Source organism: Aegilops tauschii, chromosome 4, assembly GCF_002575655.3.
Source record: "Aegilops tauschii subsp. strangulata cultivar AL8/78 chromosome 4, Aet v6.0, whole genome shotgun sequence".
Lineage (NCBI taxonomy): Eukaryota > Viridiplantae > Streptophyta > Magnoliopsida > Poales > Poaceae > Aegilops > Aegilops tauschii.
Window position 1 is genome coordinate 106,258,438 of NC_053038.3, and position 11,000 is coordinate 106,269,437.

At 44.7% G+C, this 11,000-nt stretch overlaps 1 pseudogene; it reads left to right on the forward strand.

The window, feature by feature from the left end:
- Positions 1–8,630: 8,630 nt before the first annotated feature.
- On the forward strand, positions 8,631–10,667 carry LOC109757838 (BTB/POZ and MATH domain-containing protein 1-like; annotated as a pseudogene).
- Positions 10,668–11,000: the final 333 nt, after the last annotated feature.

The window sequence follows — 11,000 nt, forward strand, 5'->3', positions numbered from 1 at the left end:
AATGATGATCTGATGTATAACATTCCAAATTGAAAATTTGGGATGTTACAAACCTACCCCCCTTAAGATGAATCTCGCCCTCGAGATTCGGGTTGGCTAGAAAATAGGTGTGGGTGATCTTTCCGTAGGTCTTCCTCTCGCTCCCAGGTGGCTTCATCCTCGGTATGGTGGCTCCACTGAACTTTGCAGAATTTGACAACCTTTGTGCGTGTGACATGGCTGGCAAACTTGAGAATCCTGACTGGCTTCTCCTCGTAGGTCAAATCGCTATCCAACTGTATCGCTTCCAGCGGCACTGTATCTCTCAGAGGAATATCAGCCATCTCTGCGTGACACTTCTTCAACTGAGAAACATGGAACACATCATGAACTCCGGGCAATCCTTCGGGCAATCCCAACTTGTAAGCAACTTCTCCCATACGTTCCAAAACTTTGTATGGTCCCACAAAACGTGGTGCTAATTTTCTCTTAACTCCAAAGCGCTTCACTCCTCGAAGTGGGGATACACGAAGATACACTCTGTCTCCAACTTCGTAAACTGTCTCCCTGCATTTTGAATCTGCATAACTCTTCTGCCTGGACTGGGCTACCTTGAGTCTATCGCGAATCAGCTTAACCTTCTCTTCAGACTCTTTAATCAAATCTGGTCCAAACAACTTTCGGTCTCCAACTTCGTCCCACAACAACGGTGTTCTGCACCTCCTTCCGTACAGTGCTTCGAAAGGGGCCATCTTCAAACTGGCTTGATAACTATTGTTATAAGAGAACTCTGCGTAAGGCAAATTATCATCCCAACTAGATCCATAGTCTAGTGCACAAGCTCTCAACATGTCCTCCAGAATCTGATTGACTCTCTCAGTCTGTCCATCTGTCTGCGGGTGAAAAGCTGTACTGAACTCTAGCCTGGTTCCCAAAGTTTCATGCAACTGATTCCAAAACTTTGAGGTAAACTGGGTTCCTCTATATGATACAATGGTCCTCGGAACTCCATGTAGACATACGATCCTGGTCATGTATATCTTTGCCAACTAAGCACTGGTGTAAGTGGTCTTCACTAGGATGAAATGAGCTACTTTCGTCAAACGATCGACTACAACCCATATCGAGTCATAGCCTGAACGAGTCCTGGGTAATCCCGTGATAAAGTCCATGCCTAGTTTATCCCACTTCCATTCAGGTATCGGCAATGGTTGTAGCAATCCTGCAGGCTTCTGATGCTCAGCCTTCACTCTCTGACATACATCACAAACTGCTACATACTCTGCAATATCCTTCTTCATTCCGGTCCACCAGAAACTATCCTTCAAATCCAGATACATCTTGGTATTTGCTGGGTGAATCGAATATGGCGAATCATGGGCCTCTTGCAGAATCAACTTCCTTATCTCCTGATCATTTGGCACATATACGCGGTCCTCAAACCATAAGGTATCGTGCTCATCCTCACGAAATCCTTTAGCCTTTCCTTTACTCATTCTTTCCTTTATTTCGGCAATCTCCTTGTCCGTCTTCTGAGCTTCTCTGATCTTATCCATCAAAGTAGACTGAATCTCCAATGCGGCTACATAGCCTATCGGAACTATCTCCAAACATAGCTCGCGAAGGTCATCTGCCAACCCCTTGGGTAACTCTCCGGTCATGAGTATATTGACATGACTCTTGCGGCTCAACGCATCGGCTACTACGTTAGCCTTTCCGGGATGATAATGCAATCTCATATCATAATCCTTAATGAGTTCTAACCATCTCCTCTGCCTGAGATTCAACTCCTTCTGTGTGAAGATATACTTCAAACTCTTGTGATCCGTGTGTACCTCACAATGGTTTCCGATGAGAAAATGTCTCCAAGTCTTCAAAGCATGCACCACAGCTGCTAACTCCAAATCATGCGTAGCATAATTTAACTCCTGGGGTTTAAGCTGTCGTGAGGCATATGAAACAACTCTTCCCTCCTGCATAAGTACGGCTCCAAGTCCTCGACGAGAAGCGTCGCAATACACTTCATAATCCTTGCGTTGATCTGGCAGAATCAACACCGGTGATGTAACCAAACGTTTCTTCAACTCCTGAAAACTGGCCTCACATTCCTCAGTCCATTTAAACTTGGTGTCCTTCTTTAACAACTCCGTCATAGGCTTTGCAATCTTTGAGAAATTTTTAATGAACCTCCGGTAGTATCCTGCGAGTCCAAGAAAACTCCGGAACTCTCCAACTGACGTGGGTGACTCCCAATTTGTCAGTGTGACAACTTTGGTGGGGTCTACTGCTATTCCTTCTCCGGATATAACATGTCCAAGGAATCCAACTTCCTTCAGCCAAAACTCACACTTGCTGAACTTGGCGTATAGTTGATGTTCTCTGAGTTTCCCAAGTACTAAACGCAAATGCTCTTTATGTTCTTCTTCATTCTTCGAGTAGACTAGAATATCATCAATGAACACCATGACGAACTTATCCAAAAATTCCATAAACACCTTGTTCATCATGTTCATAAAATAGGCAGGTGCGTTAGTCAGGCCAAATGACATAATGGTATACTCATATAGCCCGTACCTCGTGGTAAAAGTTGTCTTAGGTATATCCTGCTCCCGAATCTTCAGCTGGTGGTACCTTGATCGCAGATTGATCTTGGAAAACACCTTAGCTCCTTGCAGCTGGTCGAACAAATCATTGATCATCGGCAGTGGGTACTTGTTCTTGATCGTCACCTCATTCAATCCTCGATAATCAATAACCATCCTTAACTATCCATCCTTCTTCTCCACTAGAAGTACTGGGGATCCCCAAGGTGACGAACTTGGGCGAATATAACCTTTATCCAGTAACTCCTTAATCTGCTTCTTAATTTCCTCCAAATCCTTTGCGGGCATTCTATACGGTCTCTTAGATATGGGCCCTGTGCCTGGCAAAAGCTCAATCAAAAACTCAATGTCTCTATCCGGTGGCATGCCTGGCAACTCTTCTGGAAATACATCTGGAAAATCCTTCACCACTGGTACTTCCTCCTGTACAACTCCTGATAAGGAATTTACTTGAGTCCTATTCGGCACATGCCGGGATACATACTTGATCCTTCTTCCTTCTGGGGTGGTGAGTAAGATCGACTTACTGGCGCAGTCAATGTTCCCTCCATACTTTGATAACCAATCCATGCCTAATATCACATCCAATCCTTGTGACTCCAATACTATTAGGTCTGAGGGGAACAAGTAGTTACCAACCCTTAATGGTAACCGATCACACCATAGGCTAGCCATATACTCATCTCCTGGCGAGGTTACTAACATGGGTGACCTAAGGGCTTGGGTTGGCAGTTTAAACTTATCCACGAATCCCCTTGATATGTATGAATGCGATGCACCAGTATAAAAAAGTACGACTGCAGTAAATGACTTAACCAAAAACTTACCTATTATTGCATCTGGCTGGGCTTCAACCTCCTCCACGTTAACGTGGTTCACTTGTCCCCTGGTGAAAGGGTTGGGCTTCTTCCCAGAGCTTCCATTGCCATTTCCATTCTTAGCTTCAGGACATTCATTGGCGTAATGCCCGGTCTTCTGGCACTTGTAGCATGTAACGTGGCTTAGATCTTTCTTGGCGGGTGTTGCCGGGTTGGAACGGTTCTGTCCGCTGCTTCCTCCATTACCATTACCGTTCTTGGAGCCACTATGGTTGTGCGAACTTCCTCCATTATGGGTGTGGCCTCCATGGTTATGAACAAGTCCTCCCGAGTTCGAGGTGAAACGGGGTCTCTGCTGAGCTCCAGAATTATACTTCCCTTGTCCATACTTCCTCTTGCGGTTGTCAATCTACTGCTACTTCCCTTCAAGCATGAGAGCTCTATCCACCAACTCCTGGTAGTTATTGAAATTTGCCACCATCAATTGCATGCTCAGCTCATCATTCAGTCCTTCCAGAAATTTTTCCTTCTTAGCTGCATCTGTAGCGACGTCATCCGGGGCATAACGTGCTAGCTTACTAAAGTCATCCACATACTGGCCAACAGTGCGCCCTCCTTGGCGTAAGTTGCGAAACTCACGCTTCTTCATGGCCATAGCTCCTGCTGAAACATGGGCAGTATGGAAAGCCTGTTGGAACTGGTCCCATGTCACAGTGTCAATGGGGTAAGTGACTATGAAATTCTCCCACCATGATGCTGCGGGTCCCTCAAGCTGATGTGCGGCAAAACGCACTCTCTCCACATCTGTGCATCCTGCAGTGGTCAACTCCCTTTCAATCTTGCGGAGCCAATCATCTGCAACAATCGGCTCGGTGCTACTGGAGAACACCGGCGGATTCAGCCTAAGAAAACGGGCGAAGTGATCAACTGGTGGTGGTGGTGGGTTGTTGTTGTTGTTGGCATCTGCTGGGTTTAGAAAAGATGAGAAAACAGAGTAGAATGAGGTCTAGGGGAGGGGAACACTACCCATATGCACATGAGACAAACGCAAACATATCACTCAATCAAATCAAACAAGAGCATACAATCGGTCTAAAAACTATCGTTACAAAAGTGCTCGGACTATACTATATACATGGTGGAATTCTACTACTGATAGGGTGGTCGACTAGAAAAATTGATCGGTCGAAGACTGCATGATATCTGCTCCAGCTTCATCAACATAGTCATCATCCCTATCGTCAGGGTTCGAGTCGGTGTCGTCGATGATGATGTAGTTCTCCGGGCAAGTGGAATCGTCATCTTCTCCTCCTGGCGCGGGGTCTCCCATGAAAACTCTGATCTTCCTTGTCAGGTCGTCATTCTTCTCCACTAGTACGCCGATTTCCTCCTCATAATCTTCGCGTGTAGCCTTGAGTTCTTCCTCGAGCTCCGTGATCCTTGCCATTGCCTTCTTCAAATCTGTCATGCCTGCGCACATTTGGTTCTCCTGGCGTCGAATGTGTTGGTTTAACTCCTGGATGAAAGCTGCAATCGATCTATCCTTCCTGGTGCTGATCATCTCCCATTGCTCATCTCGGCGCCCACAAATCTGGTAGATTGTGTCCTTGAGATCATTGTGGTAAACTTCTCCAATGTGTCCCATGGTAATGTGAGCTGCCATACTCTTTCCTAGACTCCAGGTTGGTGCATCAAAGGAAAACTCTATGGGCTCAGTGACTGGCGTGAATGTCCTTCCTGGAACTTGAACTTGGATCATCCAGCGCTCCTTTTCAGGTAAAGTGGCATTGTAAGTCCCTGTGAAGCTTGGTATTCCAATGTTTAGGTACCTAGTAACTTCCTTCAAGTGGCGTCCAAAAGGGGTGTCTTCATCCGGTTGCGTGAACTTGATCCTTGCATCCGCCATCCTAAAGAGTGGAAAATGGAGAGGAGTCAAAAATGAGAAGAGAGTAGTGATCTAGGGCTTTAGCTTAGTGGTCGTGTCCTACAGTCAGCGTGTGCTCTGATGCCATCTTGTAGCGACCAGACCTCAAATAGTCTGATCTCTGTGCATCAGTGTCATCTCTGGATCGGTAATGCTGACACGCACAGTACTTAAAGGATTTATAAGAGAGTAGCATCACACACTTATTACAACGAATGTCTCAAAAGAGAACTTATTACAATAAATATGGCTTAAGGCCATCTAATACGATAACAGCGGAAGGCTTGGAAGATAAAGTGAGTCCATCAATTCCAACGGCATCACTGAGTGAAAGACCATGACCTAAGGCTCCTTACTCGTCGTCTGAAAAGTCTGCAACATGATACGTTGCAGCCCGAAAATGGGTCAGCACATGGAATATGCTGGCAATGTAACACAAAAGAGTAATGAACAGAATAATGCTATCACTACATGCATATATGGCTGGTGGAGGCTGTATGGTTAATATGTTTTGAGAAAAGCCAATTTTTTCCTACAACAAAGGAATAAACTTTTATTTAACTATCATGGTGGTTGTTAAACATTGAGAATGATAAACCCCATCTCAATCCCAATTAAAAAGGTAATTAATAACCCAACTAAATTTTATAATTAAGAGTGATGAGATCCACATGATAATCCAAGAACCAGATACTCAAGATGTCCATAACCGGGGACACGGCTAATCATGATTAGTTTGTACACTCTGTAGAGGTTTACGCACTTCTCCCCACAAGACTCGATCTCCTCCGTTGGATTTCTCGCACTACATGGTGTTTGAGAAACGGATGACCGAGACACAGTCTTTCAGAAGCGTTAGCACCTTACGATGGGTAGACAGTACCACCTGCATCCCCTACATCTGCTAGTCTACCACTGTAAGAGTTCACACGACTTAATCAACTATGCTAGAGCCCACAATAGCTTGTGTCTGCACACGGAAGTTTCTAGCATGAATAATCTCATGATCCCTTTGAACCTGGGTGGCAGTCCATAGGAGAATCACACGGTACCCCGGGATTTCCAAAAATACAGGCAATCACTGGATTCCCCAGGTGCCTCAATCCACCCAGATGTGTATTAAAGTTTCCACCTTAAGTTAATCATTAATTAACAATACTCACAACTGTCATGAATACACTCAAACCCAATCCACGTCTACGAGCATAGCATAGTAGTATAAGCGACGTAGAAGTAACTCCCAAAGGTTTGATAATAAATAGGTGAATAGGTACTACCTCAACTACTTCCCAACCCATAATATAATTCAGATCCTAACCATGCAATTGTTTGAGGATTGATCTAATGCAATAAAACTGGGTAGTAAAGAGGTATGATCAAAGTGTTACTTGTCTTGCTGATGATCCGCGAAACCTAGAGACTCGTAGTAGCACGCTTCACACTCCGGGTACTCTATCGCAAACAAACAAGCATACAATAAGCAATCAAGCAAGGGCACGGGTAAAACTCAAATAAGAAATCTAACCAGAAAGTTCAACTTAAGAACTCCGATTTGCAAAAAGAATCAAATCAAACGAAGCAACAAAACTCAAACGGCGAAAGAAACAAGCTTCGTTTACTAATCTGGACTAAAGTCAAATTTTACAGTAGCAAAATCTTGTTCAAGTTGGTTAAACAGAAAGAGGGCTTCGAGGCGAAACTCTAGGCGCTTGAATCGCCTGATTCCGATAAACGAGCGAAAAGATAAACTAAAACGAAAATCGGATCAGAAATCGCGATCGAAAATAATCGCGGAAAATCTGAGAAAAAGAAAACTAACGAACAGGCTAACGAACGAACGTTCGCTGTCTGCGGCTAAACGGTGAAAACCGTTCGTTAAAACGAACGTATGAACGGGCGTTCGCTAATTAACTAAACCAAAAAAATAAATCGAACCGGATCTAAAAAATGGATCTAGGGTTTCAAAAAAAAAACCGTTCGGTTTTCTCGCGAAAACCAAGGCGGCGGCTACCTCCGGCGGCGGTTCGGCAAGGCGGCGGTGCGGCTCCCGCGAGGCGGCGCGGCAGCGGCGGGGCGGCAGCGGCGCGGCGGCAGCGGCGCGGCGTCGGCGGCGGCGGCTGGCGCGGGCGGCGACTAGGGTTAGGGTTTGGGCGCGGGTGGGCTGGCGGCGGCTTGGGCCTCGGGGCGGCGGCTTATAAAGCCCCCCGGGCGGAGTCCCGCTCGGGTACGGCCCGGAGTCGGTTTCTCTCTCTTTTTTTAAAAATAATAATTCTGACGTGCAGAAAAAGAAAGAAAAGAAGTACTAAACAGACTCCAAAAATCCCTAAATAAATTTTCCCCGTACTCTAAAAATAGGTCGAACAAGGTGAACATTTATTTTGGCCTAAAATGCAATTTTGAAAAACGCATATTTTTCCTAATTCAAATAAAATAGCGATAAAACTCAGAATAAAATTCTTATTTGATTTTAATATTAAATCTCCGATATTTCTTTATTTTGAGGAAGTCATTTTATCCTCTCTCTCTTTTATTTTTATAAAAGAAATATTCAAAGAGAAAAATAATTAAAATCAAACGATCCTCTTCTCAAAATTTGAGAAAAACTCGAATATGAAAATAATGAAATCCCCAACTCTCTCTGTGGGTCCTTGAGTTGCGTAGAATTTCTAGGATCAAACCAAAATGCAAATAAAATATGATATGCAATAATGATCTAATGTATAACATTCCAAATTGAAAATTTGGGATGTTACATGTTCGTGATAAGCTTTCTGAAGTTTACAATAAGGATGAACAAAAGATTTTTGGCGTTCGGGTGCAACGGCCTCCACCAACACCAGCTGCATGAAAAAAATAAAGGAGCGTGGAACAAGATATTTGGTTCTTCCTCCTTTGCCTTGAGCTTTTCGACAGGAGCATCAAAGACTTTAGTGCGTGTGCTTGCTGGTGGTGGGTAGTTAGCGAAGTACCCCAATGGCGACAAAGTGAGCTTCATTGAAGATGACGAGGACTTCAACATACATCAATGGTGGCATGAACACAAACTTATATATCCGGTGATTTCCATATTAGCACGAGATGCGTTATCAGCACGCATCTCATCGACATCGTCAGAGTCTGCTTTAAACATAGCTGGAAGAGTATTTGAGGAGAGAAGAATCAGTCTCATCCCCGGATATGGTACAAACACTAATGGTCGTGAAATATGAGGAGCTAGCGAGAAGGAGAGTACAATACACCGCAAACAACAAAGAACTGGAAGCCACATCCAGAGATCTTTCCATCGAAGAAGAGGAAGAATACTTGTAGTCATTGTATTTTTTTTTCATTTTCTTTTGCAATTTTCTATCCCTTTTGTATAATCTAGAGCGTGGTTTTGTTCTCTTTTTTCTTGTGAGGGATGGAAGGTTTTAACGAGGCAGCCACTAATAAAGCTCAAGATTTCTCCCACATGACACTTTCCCTCATTTTTCATTTTCCTGTATTTTTTTCTGAATTTTACTTCATTTTTTGAGGTATTTATTTAGTCAAAACGTGCCTTGGCGGGCGACGCAGGCCGAACGTGCTGTTGGGCTGGCACGGCACGGCCCTTGTAGCCCATTTGGCCAGGTCCCATTGCCTTCGCATCGGTTGCTCAGACCTCACCTCTCCCGTTTCCATCAGCTGCTCAGACCTCCCCTCCCCGTTTGGCCGCCGCCCCTCACCTCCTCCTCCTCTGCCGACTTTCCAAGGTACTCCACTCGCCCTCTCGTTTCTTCCCCAACTCCTCTTGTCCTCGACAAAGCTGTGTACGTTCCTCTCGTATTCTCAGATCCGCATTACGGGCTCCAGGCTCTTGGTTGCAGGGCTGATGGCACTCGAATCCAAGTCCTCGTCGAGGTGTACCACGGAGACGGCGAAGGGAACGCATGTCTTGGAGATCGTCGGGTACAGCCTCAAGAAGGGCCTGGGAATCGGCAAGTTCGTCCAGTCGGCCATCTTCACCGTCGGCGGCTACGACTGGACCATCCGTTTCTACCCTGACGGAGCCAACATGTCATACGCCGATTGCGTTTGCGTGTCGGTCTCGCGCGAGCCCACGGGCAGGGGGTTGGCGCGGGCATCCTGTGATCTGAGACTGGTTAACAAGGATACTGGGTTGCCAAAGAGTATTTGGTTTCTGTCTCAAGCAACCCCGACAGAGTTCGACTACGGTAATCGTGTTTTCCCAGAATGTGGAGGGTTCATTGAAAGGAGTGAGCTGGAGCTGGAAGGATCAGGCTACATTAAGGATGATAGCTTGACAATTGAATGTGTACTCACAGTCATCAAACAATCGCAGGTGACAAAAACAACAGGGAGCTCTGAAATAAAGGTGTCATCGTCGAACTTATCAGATCATTTCGACAAGCTGTTGTTAGAGGGGTAGGGGTCGGACGTAACATTCAGTGTTGGGGGAGAGACTTTTGCCGCGCACAAGATCATTCTTGCGGCACGATCACCTGTCTTTGAGGCAGAGCTGTATGGAGGGATGAAGGAAAGAAAGGCAGAGTCCATTACAGTTGAAGACATGCAGCCTGCTGCTTTCAAGGCCTTACTGCATTTCGTATATACCGACTCATTGCCTGACGTGGATGAATTTGGTGGTGATGATTACGTTGAGATGATCCGGCATTTACTTGTGGCTGCAGATAGATATGCCATGGACAGGCTGAAGTTGATATGCCAAAACATCCTCGAAAAAAACCTTGCCATGGAGACTCTGGCAACTACATTGGCTTTAGCTGATCACCATAACTGTGACAGGCTTAAGGAAGCGTGCATTGAATTTATTGCCTCTAAGGATGAGATGGATGCTTTGATGGCAACCCAAGGTTACAGTAATCTCAAAAGAACTTGCCCTTCTGTCTTAATAGATGTGTTCGAGAAGGCAAGTAGGTTGCGCAAAGCATAGGTGAGCAGCTCATTCTAAGCGGAGTCGATTGACAACATTATGTAGTTCTTAAATCGTATGAAAAGCTTGCTAGTTAGTTTCCTAGAGCAGCTCGTGCTAACCTGAACCGGTGGGTGGCAAGTCTAGTTTATTACTCCCTCCGTCCCAAAATAAGTGACTAAAAAATGACTCAACTTTGTACTAACTTTAGTACAAAGTTGAGTCACTTTTGAATCACTTATTTCGGGACGGGGGGAGTACAATATATGTGCACCTTTTGTCAAACTACTGGATGCCCAAATTGCTGAACGTCAGGGTGTTAAACTGTTCTGGCCGCATCTATTGTAATGAATGAATATCAGATAACAGCATAAGTAGCTACTACTTTGCTGCTATTGTCGTGTTAATTATGTTCACTTCAAAACTGAAAATTTGGGGCAGCAGTTGAGCAAATATCATCTGGCCCATAGTTATCGAGGGACATGCATCGTCTGTTAAACTTTTACCTTTTCGGATACCTATTTCGGAAAACTTGTACAATCTCACATATACAACAATTTGGTGAACACATTTTTTGATGTATCATGCACCGAAGCCTGTTAAGTAGTTGAAATATTTTGGGAATTCCTATTTGTTGTGCCTAAAAAGTTCAAGATTATTTATGTTATCTGCTTGATAAACAGCTTAATTTTTTCAGTTATGTATCATACCGAGATGAACTTCATGCACTAGTACCTAGGTTTTATTTCCCTTAACAAGCTGTG